The sequence below is a fragment of the Thalassophryne amazonica genome, chromosome 1 (genome assembly GCF_902500255.1).
Source record: "Thalassophryne amazonica chromosome 1, fThaAma1.1, whole genome shotgun sequence".
NCBI lineage: Eukaryota > Metazoa > Chordata > Actinopteri > Batrachoidiformes > Batrachoididae > Thalassophryne > Thalassophryne amazonica.
In genome coordinates this window covers 75,226,351-75,244,901 of record NC_047103.1, presented here as the reverse complement: position 1 = coordinate 75,244,901, position 18,551 = coordinate 75,226,351, and the positions used below count along the sequence as shown (strand labels likewise).

The window sequence follows — 18,551 nt, the reverse complement described above, 5'->3', positions numbered from 1 at the left end:
GGGATGGGGGGTGTTTGTGGTGTTGTAGTGCCTTAAAGTACTTTGTGTTTAACGTGAGACCGGAGACTCTCATTTGGGGGAGACCAGGTCGGTTGCAAGGCTGGTTTTCCACTCCAAGATGCTTTGGGGGGGGCTCCATTCTCCCCAAAACAAGTCACTCAGCAATTACAATCTGTAAAATTAAGGTAAAAATGTTGCATAGTTCCACTTTAACAATAAAAGTAAAGGTATGATAATAAAAAGGAAACCACTACTTCTCACTGTTTTTGCAGTGAAATATGTACAAATTCCTAGAGATGAATGTAGTACCCTACATTTTACATGATAAGGTGATCGATCAAAGGTTAAATCAGTCATGTTGTAACCAGAGGATCCTCAGTTCAAAACCCCATCAGACTGCAAAATCACTACGGTCCCTTAGGAAGGGTCCTTAATCCCTAAATTCCTTGTGCTGTTTCCAGATGCACTGTATGTAATCATTATTATTCAGTCTTATTGACACATATGCAATGGTTGTTGTTTTTTTTGTTTTTTTTCTGAATACACCACGGGTTTACAAAGAGGTTAAGACTGACATATGTTGATCACAAAATACAATAATTTGATTTGAAAAACAAATTAAAGCCACATTAAAGCTATATTACATTTGGAGACCAAAAAAAAAAAGAAAGCCCAGATTGACTGTGTGTACTGGAGTAAATCATGAAGTGGACTATAGCTGAACACAGGTGGAGTGACCTTCAGGCAGCACCTGAGGTCACGTCACTTTTATGGCTAAAAATAGCTCTGAATGTGTGTGCATTTTTCAGACGTTGTATGGCTAATTTTATTTTTATCTGGTACATCTGGACTCACACAAGTTAAATAGTTGGAAGCAATGATTCATAAACTGGTATATATATATATATATATTTTTTAATATTGTGTTGATTGGAGTGATATGCTCTTATAGTTTCCAATTCACCTAACCTGCATGGCTTTGGAAGGAAGCTCATGTGACCTGAGGGAACCCACACAACCAGGGAGACAACATGTAAACTCCACACAGAATGGATCAGGTCAGAAGTGATCCCACAATCTTGTTATCAGGCAACTATGCAAAACACCAAGCCACGTGCTACCATATGGTTTTGTATGGCCTTGACATTTGAACAAGTCTTTGAAAACTCAACCACTTTGTCCATTATGAACCCAGAACCCTTCCATTATGTTTCATCTATGTTGGCTCTGAACATTTTGACTTAAACCTTAAATTTAAATTCAAAAGGTCATGTGACAGGGATTTAGTTGATATAACTTCATATCAATCTTTCATAGTCACCACAGCTGAAACTTTAACATATTGCTCCAAATAGCCATTATAAATAGCTCCTCTATACGCGCGCTGGGCAACATTTGGTCAAAATCAATTTATTGTTCCTTTTCTTGACCCTCAGGAGGCAGGCAGGCGACCAGGAGGCAGAGGTGTGCTCCAAAAACAAGCAGAGTCCAAACACCAGAGGTGTCAAATCCAGTTTCAGAAAGAAAAAAACCCTCCCATGTGTTGCTTCTACCTGTGCACCTAAAACAGGTGATCTCAATAAATAGCTCATCCACCTGCCTGAAGAGCAGAAGTAATTACAATCAGCTGGTTTATTGGGAAGATGGAACAAATATGTGGCTGGACTTTTACTTTCTGAAGCTGGATTTGAAACCTCTGCCAAACACTGAGATGCAGGTTCACTGGCAGTGGTGAAAAGCGAGGTTAAAAAGCAAGCAGGGTTCATACACAGAGAGGCAGGTTCACTAGTGGTGGCAAAAAAATTAGGTAAAAAGGCAAGCAGGCTTCATACACGGACAAAGTATTGAACTATGGCAAACAGGATAAGGCCGGAATGAGGGCAATGCAAAAGGCAGGAAGCACAATGAACTGGCAGAAAACATAGCGCAGACAGGGTTTAAATATACTGCTGGTAATCTGGGAAAACTAGACACAGGTGTGGAGAATATTTAGGAAAGGGGGCGTGGTCGAATGAATCAAAGAAGACGGAAGACAGGAGGCAAGAGAGTGCAGTGAGGCAAAGCAGACAGAATTAGATTGATGGTGAGAGAAGCTAGTGCAAGATAGTGCAGTAAGACAAACACAAAGAATCAAACCAGGGACCAAATGTAACAACTGAAAAGAGATCAACAGAAAATGGAAGGTTAAGACAAAAGTAGGAGTTGCACCATTTTCTAGAAAAATGGTGCAATTTGGTGCATTCCCATCTGTTAAAATGCACAGGAATGCACCAAATTGCACCATTTTCTAGAAAATGGTGCAGTTTGGCCCCCCAGACCCCCCCAACTCAAAATTGCTCCCCTAACTTTAAAAAGGGTTCTGACTCCCAGGTGTGATCTAAGGTATACATGATTTAGACCTGGTTTGACTACGCATTAGAAATTTGGTGTTTGTGTTAATAAAAAAGAACATAACAGTAGGGGTGCTAAAGTATGACTAAAGTGGTAAAACCAGAAAAATCAAAGATCAGGGCCAGACAGTAGGACAAAGAGAGGAAAGCAGAAGTAGACAAGGGATAAAACATGATACAGGGCTGGGCCAGGGTCAAAACATGACAAAGTTATATAACAGTGGTTTGCTAAATATGTTTGTGGTTTTCATGGTAAAAAAAACTAATTTTTTTCAACACGATTTTCTGTTTTTGTGTGAATTTAGGTCCATTGTGTTTATGCAGTATGCCAGAATGAAAGAAAAAAATAAAGTCACAAAGGTGAGGTTGTGTTGAAAAAAATTACACCAAACAAGGTAAACATTTTTTTTAAGGAAAGTTATGAAGGTAAAACCAAAAGTAGCCAAAACGGCCAATTATACCCTGGACCCCAGAGGGTTAAGATAATGTAACAGAATGCTTTCAACAAGCAAGATGAACTGAACCTGGGAAAGTACCTTTCAGATATCAACTCAGTACCACCCTTTCCAACTGTCTAAATCAGTGGGCACCAATCTGTCAATCATAAGTGGCAGGTAGACCTTTATCATTTTCATGCTTTGGTTGCAAGATATACAAGTGGAAGGCAGCAGCTGTGTTGCTCCCACAGAGTGCAGAAAGAAATCATCTTCTTTTCCAGTGTCAAGTTTTGTGAACAATATTACAGTGGGTGGCGTGCCCCCCCCCCCCCCCCCCACACACACACACACACAGTGGCGGTCCTAGAGTGATTTACTCCCCGGGCGAAACCCCCTGCGTGCACCCCCCCGCGCACACTAACGTGGCCACCACCTCCGCCCCACCACCCATGAAAACACTAACTTCATCCAGAACACCCACAATCCCACAAATTAACTCACAACAGCTATTTTCAAGAACAAATTTCCAGTTTTAATGACTACTGCAATAACAAACACAAAGAAATTGGCACAGTTTAATGTGTCATCATCCATGGACTTATGTGCAATGATCATCTCAAACGTTTGCAGGAGGGCATCATAATTGTTTGCCACAGTGCTCACTATCCATGATGTGAAATTCCATCGAGTAGGAGCATTTCTGGGCAACCTTGAGCAGCCTGCAGACTCGAGAAAAGACATCCTCTTTGTGGATTTTGAGAAAAATATGGCAAACCCAGAGAGTGATGCAAAAAATATTCTGCACTCAGATAAGCATTTAGCCCCCTGAGACAGAACCAGATTCAGTCTGTGTGCATAGCAATGCACAAATATTGCACTGGGGGCTATTGCTTTAACTTTGGCCTGCAAACCATTGAGAGCTGAAACCATGACAGCAGCCATGGCTTCTTCGTAAGGAAGACTATCAAATGGCTTCACCAAACTCCGGTCCACAACATTCAAATTGTCTGCCATTATGTGCAGCTTGCTACCTAGCTAGCTCGCTAACTGGGACTGGCGTAAGGCTAGTGTGAAGTGTGTCCGCCTGTGAGCGCTTTGTGACGGTGAAGGAGCTCAGCAGCACCCGCTGCTCGGTAGGGACAGAAACTGCGATAGAAGTCAGAAAGAGTGATAGAAGTCAGTCTCCAAACACAAGCAGCTACAAAAAAACCACCAGAAATAGAAGCTCGATTTGTCGCTAGTCGTTTTTAACAAAGAAAATGCCGCTAAGAGGATTAGGAAAGTCTCCGGTTCAACTCAGAACAGAATGAAAACGCTCCCACGGATGTTTACACCAAAAGATCGCTGATTCGCTCATTTCGCTGTCAATCAAAAAGGGATTCGGCCTCAGAGAGATCATCCAATCATCATGTAGAAGCTGAGCGTCCGGGCCGGCCGAGGCCAGCCCACTGCCCCATAGACCCCCAGACACGCTGAGCGTCTGATGGGCGGGACAAAGCCCAGCATTTATCCAATGACTCGTCTCGTTTCGCTGCATGCTTTGCTTTGCTACTGTTTATAGCACTGTGAAGCTGCGGGAATGAGTGAGAGGAAGGTGGGACGGGATGGTGGGGGCGCCGCTCTGCCGTAACGTAACGTAACCACGAACCCCCCCGTCAGGACAACCCCCCCCACCCCATTTTTTTTTTGACCGTTTTTTTTTTCCGCACGGTCGTGCCGCCCCCCCCCTGCGATACCGCCCCGGGTGGCTGCCGGGTCGGCCCGCCTCCAGGACCGCCCCTGCACACACACACACACACACACACACACACACACACACACACACACACACACACACACACACACAAAGGGATTTTCCCCCGGATCCAGTTTAAAGGACAAGGGTTTTTTTTTTGTTTTGTTTTGTTTTGTTTTTTGCAGAAAATGTTGAGTGCAAGTGTCTCCATTCACACACCTGTTATCGGATATCTGCAGCTCACAGCATCATGAGAACTTTACTAATGCAGTGCATTCATAGTCTGCTGCTGTTAGTCTTGGCTTTAAATCCACCCTTTGCAGAAAGTATTGATAATCTGGGGATATATTCTGATCTGAGGGTGCTGCTGTGGCTGGTGAGGATGTGTGTGACATGTTGACACTGTGGTAGTTTTTCCTGTGGTCAGGCCTCGGTCATTGTCTGGTGACTGATGGTTCTCTGCTGTCTATTGACTGTGAAAGAAAAAAAGAGATGTGTGTGTGTGTGTGTGTGTGTGTGTGTGTGTGTGTGTGTGTGTGTGTGTGTGTGTGTGTGTGTGTGTGTGTGTGTGTGTGTGTGTGTGTGTTGCTGGAAGTGGGGAATGATCATCTGTCCAGCCGTCCACAAGACACAAGTCACACCTCATTAGTAGGTAGTGGAAAAGGGAACAGCAGTTATGTGTGTCGTGAAAGTGCTATTGCACGCACACATGCGCGCACACACACACACACACTCTAACATGCACACACACACTTCTACCCCAATTACCCCTACCCTGTCCCTTGAGCTGATGGGCTGAGTTATGCTGACAGGCACCCCTCTACAGAGTGGGGGAGAAAGCCAAGAAAGGGGGAGGGAGGTAGGGAAGGAGAGAAGTGATGGAAGGGTGAAAGCTGGAGGAGTTCAGGAAAGGCAGGAGGAAGAATAGACAGAATAAGAGAAAGAGAGGAGAGCATCACATGACTTGAGGCAGAATAATACATGTCTCCCTGTCACCTGCCAAACACTTTAAATGGATGGTGCCGCTATCTTTCTATCAGAGGTGTATCTCTGTGGCCTGGAAGTGGAAAATGGATAAGCAAAAAGGAGGGAAGAGAAGTGGAAAAATGCCAGAGAACAGTTTCCTCTGCTACAACTCGCTGTAATTTGTTACAATTTTAAAGACAAATATGACAGGATGGAATTACTCTGCCACTATGGAGCAAGTCATTTGCAAATGCCATAAAGTGCAGTTATAAATCTCTGACACAGATCCACTTAATCTGAGGCTTCTGTGCTCTTCAGCACCTGCTGTCTAGTCAAGCATGTGTTTACAGTGAAACACATCTTCAGCTCTCTTTTTGGGAGAAAAAGTAATGTGCAAGAGTGATGGAAGTGGCTAATGCACAGGGGTGATTGATGCTGCCTCTTTATGCCTCAGACATGACGAAAGCTTTCGAGGTCAAACTGATTTTGTCAGAAATCATAGCAGAACTCTCAGATCTAATGCTGCATCCACCGGTTGATAAAAGTGCTTTGGGTCCTTACTGACAAATCATGCAGGTAGACTTGCAGTCTATCTGTATCTATTGAAAGTAGCCATCAATCTGTTGGAGCCAGGTGTTACGTGGGTGTTGCCTAAGCAACGCCGCATAGTGGTAGAATCACAGCAGATGCTTTCCACATGATCTAAGGCAGGAGTGCCCACGTTCGGTCCTCGAGATCGACCTTCCTGAGACTCTTAGTTGTCTCCCTGCTCTAACACACCTGAATCCAATGAAAGGCTCATTAAATGTCTGCTAACGAGTCTTTCATTGGATTCAGGTGTGTTGGAACAGGGAGATAAGTGTGTCAGGAAGGTCGATCTCGAGGACCAAACTTGGGCACCCCTGATCTAAGGACTCACTCTGGTCTCCCTAAGTAGTTGTTCCTTTGTCACAAAGTAATTCCAACAGTAAAGAACGTCCCAAAAAAGACACTTCATTCCCAAAACATCCCATTTTTATCTGAAAAGGACTTGACAGGAGTTGAAGTTTTAGAATGTGTACTGGTCCTGAGTATAACAACATCCACTGCCTCATGGAACAGCCCTGGGTCCTGATTAACAATAATCACGCAGGCAGACCACCTGTCATCCCTATTTTCCAAAGTCAGCCATCTATCTTCTTTATGAAAGTTATGTGAGTGCACCCTTGGTGTTACACTGGATCATGCTCAGGAAAACAAATCACATAGATGGTCAAAGTGTCAAAGTTGACGCTCTCTCACAACACAAGAAGTACATCTCATCTGGATCTTAGCCACTAATAAGACACAATAGTTTCAGCAGGAACAAGGATCCTCCATCAGGATCAAAGATATTGAGATATTGCTTTTCAGGTCACTGGTGAGTATCTTGGTTTCACAACCCAACAATAAGCCCTGAAGCAGCAGGACATTGGTGTTACTAAGTATAAGATAGTCTACTAGTGCTGCCCATGGCCACATTCAACACAGTATGAAGCTGCTCTGGGTACTCATTGGCAACTCCCCTGGCAGATGATAGTTCCATCTCCATCTTCTGAAAGTAGCCATCTATCTGCCATAGACAGGTGGTACATGGGTATCCTCATGGCCTTTTACAGTTGACAGAGTCCTCAGCAATGAGGTATTTACACACTGGATCATGTACAGGGAAATACTGTATATAACAGTGTCATAGCTGACATTCTGTCCTCGTGCTTTTTCCTGGGCTGTAAGCTGGTCTTGAAAAATTCTTCTATTTATTACTGGGTCCTTGTTTGTGTGAGTAGCCAATGATGGAACAAATAAATCCCATTTTTACTTATACTCAAGGTAACAACAAATAAACCACAGTTTAATGAGGCCACAGCAACTACGAACCAATGAGGACCATGGGAATTCTGTGACATTAGTGGAAAGGATCAACAGAAGGAATCATCATTCTTCAAGGAAAGGAGCGCGCCTCTGAGGTTGGACATTTTAGAAAGGTCCGCACAACTTCTGGGGTGGGGAAGGAATAGTGCCCTTGAGGTAATGGATGGTGTCACAGGAGAGACACTATCAGCCTGTGAGCCTTTAATGAACATATTTGTATCAGCATTATTTATGCCGATATGAAAACTTTTATTTAACTTTCATTTAAATGATGGAGAAAAACACTGGATGTTGGAAATGGTGTCCTTACATAATTTGTCCAGCAGAGGGTGCTTTGACAGCATTGTTAGCAATGCCACCAAACATGGCTGGGACCCAGTCACCCCTTGATCACATTAGCTATAAGAGAGAGACAAAGCGACCAGCTGGAATTCACTTTCAGAGTGGGCATTTTACAGTAACAAGAGACAACTGGTCACTATGTCCCCAGCTAGGTGGGGCCAAAATACATGAAAAATCTATTTCATGCAAATGCTGAGAGGTAACACGCGATTGCCTATCCAAGTGAAGGTAGCATGATGTACAGTAGTGTTCAGAATAATAGTAGTGCTATGTGACTAAAAAGATTAATCCAGGTTTTGAGTATATTTCTTATTGTTACATGGGAAACAAGGTACCAGTAGATTCTCACAAATCCAACAAGACCAAGCATTCATGACACGCTTAAGGCTATGAAATTGGGCTATTAGTAAAAAAAAGTAGAAAAGGGGGTGTTCACAATAATACTAGTGTGGCATTCAGTCAGTGAGTTCGGCAATTTTGTGGAACAAACAGGTGTGAATCAGGTGTCCCCTATTTAAGGATGAAGCCAGTGCCTGTTGAACATGCTTTTCACTTTGAAAGCCTGAGGAAAATGGGACGTTCAAGACATTGTTCAGAAGAACAGCGTAGTTTGATTAAAAAGTTGATTAGAGAGGGGAAAACATATACGCAGGTGCAAAAAATTGTAGGCTGTTCATCTACAGTGATCTCCAATGCTTTAAAATGGACAAAAAAAACCCAGAGACGCATGGAAGAAAACGGAAAACAACCATCAAAATGGATAGAAGAATAACCAGAATGGCAAAGGCTCACCCATTGATCAGCTCCAGGATGATCAAAGACAATCTGGAGTCACCTGTAAGTGCTGTGACAGTTAGAATGTGCCTGTGTGAAGCTAATTTATTTGCAAGAATCCCCCGCAAAGTCCCTCTGTTAAATAAAAGATGTGCAGAAGAGGTTACAATTTGCCAAAGAACACATCAACTGGCCTAAAGAGAAATGGAGGAATATTTTTTGGACTGATGAGAGTAAAATTGTTTTTTTGTGGGTCCACGGGCCACGGACAGCTTGTGACACGACCCCCAAACTCTGAATTCAAGCCACAGTTCACAGTGAAGACAGTGAAGCATGGTGGTGCAAGCATCATGATATGGGCATGTTTCTCCTACTATGGTGTTGGGCCTATATATCACATACCAGGTATCATGGATCAGTTTGGATATGTCAAAATACTTGACGAGGTCATGTTGCCTTATGCTGAAGAGGACATGCCCTTGAAATGGGTGTTTCAACAAGACAATGACCCCAAAGCACACTAGTAAACAAGCAATATCTTGGTTCCAAACCAACAAAATTAATGCTTCGCAGATGTGAAGAAATCATGAAAAACTGTGGTTATACAACTAAATACTAGTTTAGTGATTCACAGGATTGCTAAAAAAGCAGTTTGAACATAACAGTTTTGAGTTTGTAGCGTCAACAGCAGATGCTACTATTATTGTGAACACCCCCTTTTCTACTTTTTTTACTAATAGCCCAATTTCATAGCCTTAGTGTGGATATCATGAATGCTTGGTCTTGTTGGATTTGTGAGAATCTACTGAATCTACTGGTACCTTGTTTCCCATGTAACAATAAGAAATATACTCAAAACCTGGATTCATCTTTTTAGTCACATAGCACTACTATTATTCTGAACAGTACTGTATAATATGTTGGTTGCTTGTTGATTATATTTATTTAAAATAAAGTTTATGTTTGAACAACAAAAATCAGGCCTCAATTACATTTCTTTGTCATATGGGTTTTGTAACAAAATGTTCAGGTTGCCAGTTTGTTTCTGGGCAGATGTGATGGCCAGGCAATTGTTTGGCATCATTTGGCAGGCACAAGTTATTAGTGGAGTGTGAAGTTTGTTTTTATCAGTGATCTCTCTCAGGCCATTCCAGACAGAAGCAGAGTTGGTTTATGAGAGTTGCTGTTGAAGGTTTTCAATAGGCAGTAGTTTATCATCCTTCGCCATGTTGGTAAACCAGTATTTTAACTCTGTTAATGGCCTTTATCCTCATTAAATGCTCTCTTCTTTTCCAACCTTGTTCAACTCTGTTTAACTGCGAACCAGGCTTTGAAATCATTATTACTAACCTTAGCAGACCTATCCTCACAGAATTTAATATATGATGTCACATCCTTAGTGTACTCATCACTCACCCTTGACTGGAATAAGCACTTAGAAAAAATAAGATTCCCTTTACCGAAGTTGCTAAGGACAATAATGGAGTATGTCTAGCCACAGTATTGTGTTGGAAGACATGCACTGTGCATCTTGACCAGAATGAATGAATCTTGGCCTGATGTCCATCAGCTCTTATCTGGTGAAAGAATTCCAGGTACTGCAGCAGAGTGTTAAATTTATAGAAGCTGCTACTACTACTAATAATAATAATAATAAGAAAAGGGTCTTCGCTCCTTCTGGGCTTGGACCCCTAATAGTAGCAACAATAATAAATGCACCAATATACCAACAGACATAAATAGTGCCAATCCCTTTTTCCACAAATTATTGAAAAGTAAATAGTTTGGTATAAATAGGGTGCCTGCAATAGAGTTCTAAATTAACAATGTTTTTAAACCTTAAAAATTGTATAGCATACTTGTTAACACATTCTTTCAATTTACATTTACTTACTTCACGGGTGATATTAAACTTATATTTATTACTCCACCACCATTTCCTAAAAATGAATCCATGACACAAGGAAGCTATCTATATCAATATATGGACTTTGCCTTGAACATCTATATATTAAAAGAAAAGAGGCCTCTGTGTATGTGCATGTGTGTGTGCATGCGTGTGTTTACCTTTGATCACTGAGAAATGGGAAAACTGACATTTGCTGTTTCGTATGGTTATGAATTTTGGGTCAAGGATGAACGCCACAAAAATGGAAAGTTGATGGGAATAATATTTTTGGAGAAATTAGGGATATTAGGTAAAAAAAAAAAAACAGTGAACAATGGACATTAATACCACCAGTAATCAGTCCCTGGTAACCACACAAGCTCTGAACAAACGTGCCAGTTGTAAGCATGACATCAACTAAATGTGGCAATTAATAAACTCTCATTTTAATTTCATGCACTTTCAGTTAAAATCATTGTAGAAACTTTGCATAATTTATTACCACCCATGAAAAATGTCAGCTACCTATTTTATAGACACTACCCAATGTAGAACCCATAGATCTCAACGGTCAACGCGCTAGTGACCTATTTAGGTCTCATAAAATAAATAATGAATACTTTCCACTTGTACAACGGAAACAATATTATTCTTACCACTGCACTCTGAAACATTCATTTTTATTTTTATTTTTTTTTTTTGTATACTGAGTCCATTCCAAGCTAATTTTTCAAAGAAAGGATTTCTTGCAAAAACAAATCAATCATCAAAAGCTGAGTAGACCTCAGAATTTTCACTGCAAAGAATGTTTTAATATGACTGGAATTTGATCTTTAACTCCGGCAAAGCTGTCATTGAAACCTTAACGTGCAGTTAGAGGTTGTCATATTTGAGAAAGAGGAATGACATTTTCCAGCAAGAGTGTTGATGCTTAGGGCGCTGTTGTGGCGCTGCCTGTGACCTACGCTATGAGTATATTCTGAGCTGAAAGAGGAGGCCCAGCAGCAACGGTTCAATGCTTGAAACCCCTGACATTCACTTTAAATTTTCTTTCAATAAAAATTCATGTTGGGCTTTCTTATGGACCTGCCCAGCTATTAGCTCAAGTGAACTCTTTTTGATGGTGTATGGAAACTGAAGGTAATCCTTGTGTATCTTGTTGATTAAATTATACATGAACTGAGTTCGGATTCCAGAGTATGACTTTATTTGAACATCATCGCAGCATTACAGATATACAGCGTGACTGTAACTGAACTGGCAACCAACCGTATTATTAACGTTGTCCTTATGCGCATGTGCACTCTAGTGTTCACTTGTAAACAGGTACGTGGGGAAACACATGCGATGTAAACTGGTCCACAGCAATACATAAATGTTCTACATCCCCTTTCTTTAGCTTGAGGCTGTGTGAACAGAAAATAACCCCAGCAGTGTAATATGCACAAACAAATGACTCAATTCTGTGTCAAAATTTAACCATTAATAATGCCATTAACTCCTTTGAAAATTAACCATTAATAATGCCATTCTCATTTCAAACCTTTACCTGTCTTATTGGTACTAATATCATAGCATTTTATCTTGTCAACATCAAACATTCTCAAATCATTAAATTGCATACAGTGTACATCTTTTCTTTTTTTTTTTTTCTTCCAGACCATCTCAAATCACAGTGTTCATTCTTTTAAACAGTCCCTGTCCTAGTGGCTATATTTGGGGTTTGGCTTGCAAACTCTTCCGAAGCGTGTGACGCAAGTATTACCTGTAGGGCGGTGGGGAGACTGGACAGGAGCTGGTGGTGGATGGTGTGTGCGGCCAAGTGTGTGTTCATCAGTGTGTTGCACAGGTATTGGAGACTGCCGTTGAGGACAGGCGGGTGATGGCTGGACGTCAGGGGAGTCATCGTGAAGATCTCTGTGTTGTGGTGGTGGTTCCGAGACGGGGAGGATGTGTCTGCGGTTCCGCCTATACTCGCCTCCTTCTGATTGGATGATGTACGATCTGGGTTCCTGACAGACTTCTTTGACAGTCCCTAGGCGGTCATGCCCATGACGTGTCTGCATTCTCACTACCTCACCTGGTATTAGAGGACGAAGGGGTCTGCTGGATTTGTCGTAGTACTGCTCTTGTACGTGGCGTTTGTATACTCGGCATGCCTTGACAATGGTGTTGCTTTTGGGTGTTGGGGCTAACAGTTCTTTGCACACAGGAAGGGTGGTGCGTGTCTGCCTTGACATCAGCCTTTCAGCTGGGGAGCCTAGTGTGTGGTTGCGTGGCACATTGCGAAGATTGAGGAGGTTGAGAAAGACATCTGTCCCATCTCTCTTGGATTTTTCCATCAGCTGCTTAGCACTGCGAACGGCACACTCAGCCAGACCATTGGCTTGTGGGTATTCTGGGCTACTTGTTGTGTGAACAAAGTCCCAAGCCAGGGCAAAGTCTGCGAAGCTTTGGCTGGAAAACTGTGTGCCACTGTCTGACAGTACTTTGTGTGGGCAGCCGTGAACTGAAAAGTGTCTCTTGAGCTTTGTGATGACAGTGTTGGTCGTCAGGTCAGGAAGCAAGTCAATCTCAAACCAACCTGAGTATGAGTCGACTACAACGAGGTAGTGTTTGCCATTCCACTCGAAGATGTCAGTAGCGACAGTTGACCAAGGTAGATCTGGCACTGGATGTGGCTTGAGTGGCTCTTTGGGTTGGTGTGACCTTGTGCTGTTGCACACCGGACATGCAGTTGTTTCCTGCTCGATGTCATCAGCCATGGAGGGCCAGAACACTATGCCACGAGCACGGCGCTTGGTGGATTCTGTGCCTGGATGCCCTCTGTGAAGAATAGCGATGTAGTCCGTCCACAATAACTTGGGGATTATCGTCTTCGGTCCTTTTATGATGATTCCGTCTTCTAGGGTGAGTTCATCACGAAACGGGTAGTACTGATTAATCTCTGTGGGCAGCTGAGTTTGTCTGCGAGGCCAGCCTCTCATGATGACTGTGCTCAGCTTCTAGGTCTGGATCAGAGGCAGTATGTTCTCTCAGTTCGTTCAGCCTTGTGGAGGAGATGTGCTGGATCGACATGACCTCATAGTCCATTTTTTCACTGCTATGCCGGTCTGTCGAGGTTGTGGGAGCACATGACAGAGTGTCAGTGACCCTTTTTTGTACACGATCTGAAAGTTGTACTTTTGTAGCCTCAGCATCATGCGTTGCAATCTGGCTGGGGCTGAGTGTATGGGCTTATTGAGGATTGTGACTAATGGCTGATGGTCAGTTTCAATCTGGATCTTCTTCCCGTAAATGTAGTCGTTGAATTTGGAGCATGCAAAGACGACTGCAAGCAATTCCTTCTCGATTTCTGCATAGCGCATCTCTGTCTGTGTGAGGGTACGAGAGGAGTTGGCGATGGGGGCGCCTTCCTGAAGGCATGCTGTACTGAGTCCGTACTGGGAGGCATCACAGGTAAGTGTGCTGGGTTTCCGAATGTCATAGTAGCTGAGAGTGGGTGGACTGGTTAGGCTCTTTTTCAAAGCGTCAAATGCATCTTGATGCTGCTTTAGCCAGCACCACTGGATGTCTTTGCATGTTAGCTCGCGGAGTGGGGCCGATATCTCACTGAGGTTGGGAATGAATTTTCCTAAGTAATTGATCATGCCTAAGAAGCGCTGGAGGGCTGTGACATTCTCAGGTACGGGCATTTCGTTGATCGCCTTGGTCTTTGCTGGATCTGGCTTCAGTCCCTCGCTTGTGAACACGTCCAACATAGCACACTTCTTTCAAGCCGAATTTGCACTTTGAGGGGTTGAGTCTCAGTTTGACTTCTCTCGCTCTGTCAAGTACCTTTCTGAGGTTGTCTTCATGCTCTTTCATGTCTCTCCCACTAACAATGATGCCATCGACGATCACAGCACAGGGGTACCCAGCGAAGATCTGCTCCATGGCACGCTGGAACACCTCGCTGGCGGAGTTGATCCCGTATGGCATTCTGAGAAAGCGGAATCTGCCAAATGGAGAGCTGAAAGCAGTGAGCATGGAGGACTTGTGGTCAAGCATTATCTGCCAAAAGGAGCATTTCGCGTCTAGGACGGAGAAGACTGTGGAGTTTGGCATTTGTGCAGCTACTTCCTCTATGGTGTGCATAGGGTGATGTGGGCATTTCAGTGCTTTGTTTAGATCCCTTGGATCAATACATAGTCTGATGTCATCTGAATTTTTCTTGTGGGTTGCCACCATAGACGATACCCCTTCTGTAGGTTCAGTGACAGGAGCGATCACGCCTAAATCAACCATCCGGATTAGCTCTGCTTTGACCTTGTCCTGCATTGGTACTGGGATTTTGCGACTGGCTGAAACTCTGGGTCTAATTTTATTGAGTAGGTGACTGGGAGCTTGCCAAGTTTGTCTTCGAAGAGGTCAGCATACTCTGAGAAGATTTGTTTTGAGAATTCTTCTCTGTTGCCAATGTCTATGTGATGGATTTCTTTGTTTAGTGTGATTAACTCTAAGCGTAAACAGTCCGGTAGGCCAAGTAGAGGTTGTACGTCTCGTGTCACTACGTAGAATTGCAGGGGGTATTCTTTGCCTGCAGAGTAGCATGAGAGTGTGGCTGAACCTGATGTATGAATTTCCTCATCTCCGTATGCCACCAGTTTGGTTCCCTGAGATGACTGGAGCCGTCCACTTTGTCCCTGTTGTGCCAAGAGGTTAGCTGGCATGACATTGCATTTGGCACCGGTGTCTACTTTGAGCTCGACTGGTCTTCCGTTGACATGTACTGTGGTGAATATGTCATTCCTGTGTAGAAGACAGTTATCAACAGTGTTTACATCCACTCCATTCACATAAAACATTTCCTCATCACTGCTATGTGATTGCACCTCGACCTGGTTCACTGATCTCTTTTTGTATCCAGTTGTGCGTGTTGACTTGCAGCAGTGTTGAAAGTGATTACGTTTTTTGCATTTGTAGCATTGTTGGCCATACGCAGGGCATTTATCTCTTTCCTCCACAGTTGTTGCAGTTAGTTATAGTCCTGGGGCTCTGTTCGTTGCTTGGCTTTGTCTTGAATTTCTGGGGCTGTCTTTTCTTTATTTTGTGACTTAAACTGTCCACATTTGCTGCTGTTTGTTTTGGGGTTGCTAGAGCTCTTGTGTGTTGATTGGTCTGTTCATATAATTTGGCACATTTCAATTGCTTTGGCTAATGTTAAGTCACTGTCACGAAGCAGTTGCTTTCTCATGTTGTCATTGGCTATTTCACAGATGAGTCTGCCTCTGATGAGCTCGTCTTTGAGCTGGCCGAATCTGCAGCTCGCCGCTTTGTTTTTCAAGTCACTCACATAGGCCTCTATTGTTTCATCCGGTCGTTGGTTTCTAGTATTAAACTTGTGCCTTTCCATAGTAACGTTTATTTGAAGATTACATAGTTCACGGAATTTTCATTTAAGGCATTCCAGATCTTCCCTTGATTCTGCTCTGGTCACGAGCTGTCTATTTTCTCCTTCTCCCGTGTACGCAGCGGGTGCGTAAACAAATGCCCTTTCCCGCTCAATGGCTTCCGAGCTGGCTAAGTTTAGCAAGATGAACGCTCGGGTTCTGGCATCTTTATCTGAATGAGCAGCTGCTATGAATATGTCGTATTCCTGCTCGAACACACGCCATTTCTCTGCAATATTTCCATTAAACGTCAATGGATCAGGTCTCCGGAATCCGTCTGCCATAATTGTTGTTGACGTTACGTTGACTAGCCTTTTTGCTACGATAGCTGTTGACAACGCTAGCTGGGTGCTTGTTTGCTATGTCTTCAAAACGCTGAGGAAATGTTCTTCTTACCGCACCGTTGGCGGAGCTGCAACCACGTCTTCTGACACCACGTTGTGTATCTTGTTGATTAAATTATACGTGAACTGAGTTCGGATTCCGGAGTATGACTTTATTTGAACATCATCGCAGCATTACAGATATACAGCCTGACTGTAACTGAACTGGCAACCAACCATATTATAACGTTGTCCTTATGCGCATGCGCACTCTAGTGTCTTGTAAACAGGTACGTGGGGAAACACATACGATGTAAACTGGTCCACAACAATACATAAATGTTCTACAGTAATGTTCCTTTATTTTCCACAATGTGACACAATTACAAGCAAAACAGGTGTTTGAAAATCTTAATGTCTTGATTGAGAGGGTTCCACCATTTAAAACAGAGCAGGCCTCAGTGATTTGAACAAAATGTAGGTTTAGGTGACTGAATGTAGGGTAGAAAGGAAAATTGAAAGTGTAAAGCCCCGGTCACAACCCACCGTGCGTTTTTTTTCACCGTACGTCTTCTGCGGATGCCACGGCCACTACGTTTTTGTGAAAACGTACGGAGGCAGTAGCAAGAGGAGGGAGGGAGTACGTTCAACGCACGTCTCTAGGAGTGTAACGATAAAGAGAGTTGACAATAAAGCAGTGTATGTGTGTGGGGTCGCTTTTCTTTTTTATGAGCGGGACCGGAGCGGCAGGTGTTTTTCGGTGTCGGCAATGCATGAGCATGTCCAGCCTGCACCGGTCAGTTGTACGAGTGTTTACTTGCCTCGAAAAGTTACAGCTAGTTAACAGACTGAAGCTGTGGAGTGCGTGTTGCTGACGTTTGGAAATAAAGTCCAAGTTCAAGTGAGAAGCTGCGTTGTGCATGCAAGTCTGTCGGCCTCAATAGTATGTGGTGAGTGCCGTAATCCGTACTGCCTACGTACAGATTTGGTTAATTCAATAGTAATTGAATGAAAATGTGCTGCTTTGAATCCGTACTGAGGCAGTACTCACAACGTGCATCATCTGTACTGCTGGTGAATCCGCAGCCTGACCGCAGTGAAAGTTCTGCATGCACTAAAACCTCTACGGCATGTCTGTGTGTGTCTGTGTGCTCCTAAATTCGTACTGAGGCAGTACTTATGACGTACGGATCTCCAAATTTAGCCCACGTTTTTGCAAGTAGACTGCACGCACGTGCAAGTACGGCGGGTTGTGACCACGGCTTAACAGAGGAAAAAGAAACAAGAACAAAGTATTAGGAATAAAGTAACATGAAGCAAATAACAGCAAAAACCAACATGATCATTTTTACCTCAGGCCATTAAATATGGCCATTAGGTATTGCGTAGGCTTTGCGTCCATCCGTCCGTCTGTCTGTCTGTGCTCAGCATAAGTCCAGTCCTGTTACTTCAAATTTACAGGGAACATTGTTGGGACAGAGACCTTGGACAAGTTCAAAGATGGCTAACCTTGACCTATTCTAAGATGTCAAAATCTATCTATTTTAAGATGTATTTTAAGAGGTTAAAAAATCACATTCTCTTTCAATCTATTCAGTTTGTTTTTGAGTGGCGGGGGTGAGAACCAATCAGAGTAGAGCTGCACAGTGACATCAGTGGCTGGTCTCTCCAAAATCGCTTCGTTTTGTGTGTTTATATATGTTTCTCATATATGATGTAATAACTAGCGAGAAATAAGCACTCCTAAAACTGCAAATGCTTCTTTTGGAACCCAATACCACCTCTGAATGTATTTACAAGACATTTCGTGGACGTTAGCATGGTGACGTCACAGACTGGTCAGTAGCTGCAAAACTGTTTCGTTTGTGTGTAAATATAACCACTGTGTCATATATTATGTAAAAGCTAGAATTTAGGTAAAGTTGAGGCCGCGGCACGCTCCGTTTCCTAATAAAATGAATTAAAAGAATAAAAGCGCAGAATACTATGCTAGCATACTATGCCAGTATGCTAGCCATACGAAAGGGAAAATCAGTGTGTCTTAAGTCTGGACTTGAAAGTCTCCATAGAATCTGACTGTTTTATTGATGCGGGGAGATCATTCCACAGAGCAGGGGCACGATAAGAGAAAGGTGTGTGTCCACGAGCTGCTGTGACACCACTTTTTCCAGAATTTTAGAGCAAAATGACAGATTTGATATCAGCTGATAGTTTTTCAATACACTAGGGTCAAGATTAGGTTTCTTAAGTAATGATTTAATCACTGCAGATTTGAAAAATTTAGGAACAGATCCAGAAGTTAAAGAAAGATTAATAATTTCCAGCACAGTCGGCCCAAAAGTGGGCCACAGGCCCTTAAACAGTTTAGTTGGTA

The 18,551-nt window shown here is 43.0% G+C and overlaps 1 protein-coding gene across 3 annotated transcripts in view; it reads left to right on the top strand.

Annotated features, from left to right (window-relative positions):
* The window catches only part of adarb2 (adenosine deaminase RNA specific B2 (inactive)), an 870,518-nt gene that overhangs the window by 291,560 nt on the left and 560,407 nt on the right, over positions 1-18,551 (top strand). The gene's annotated exons all lie outside the window — the stretch shown is intronic.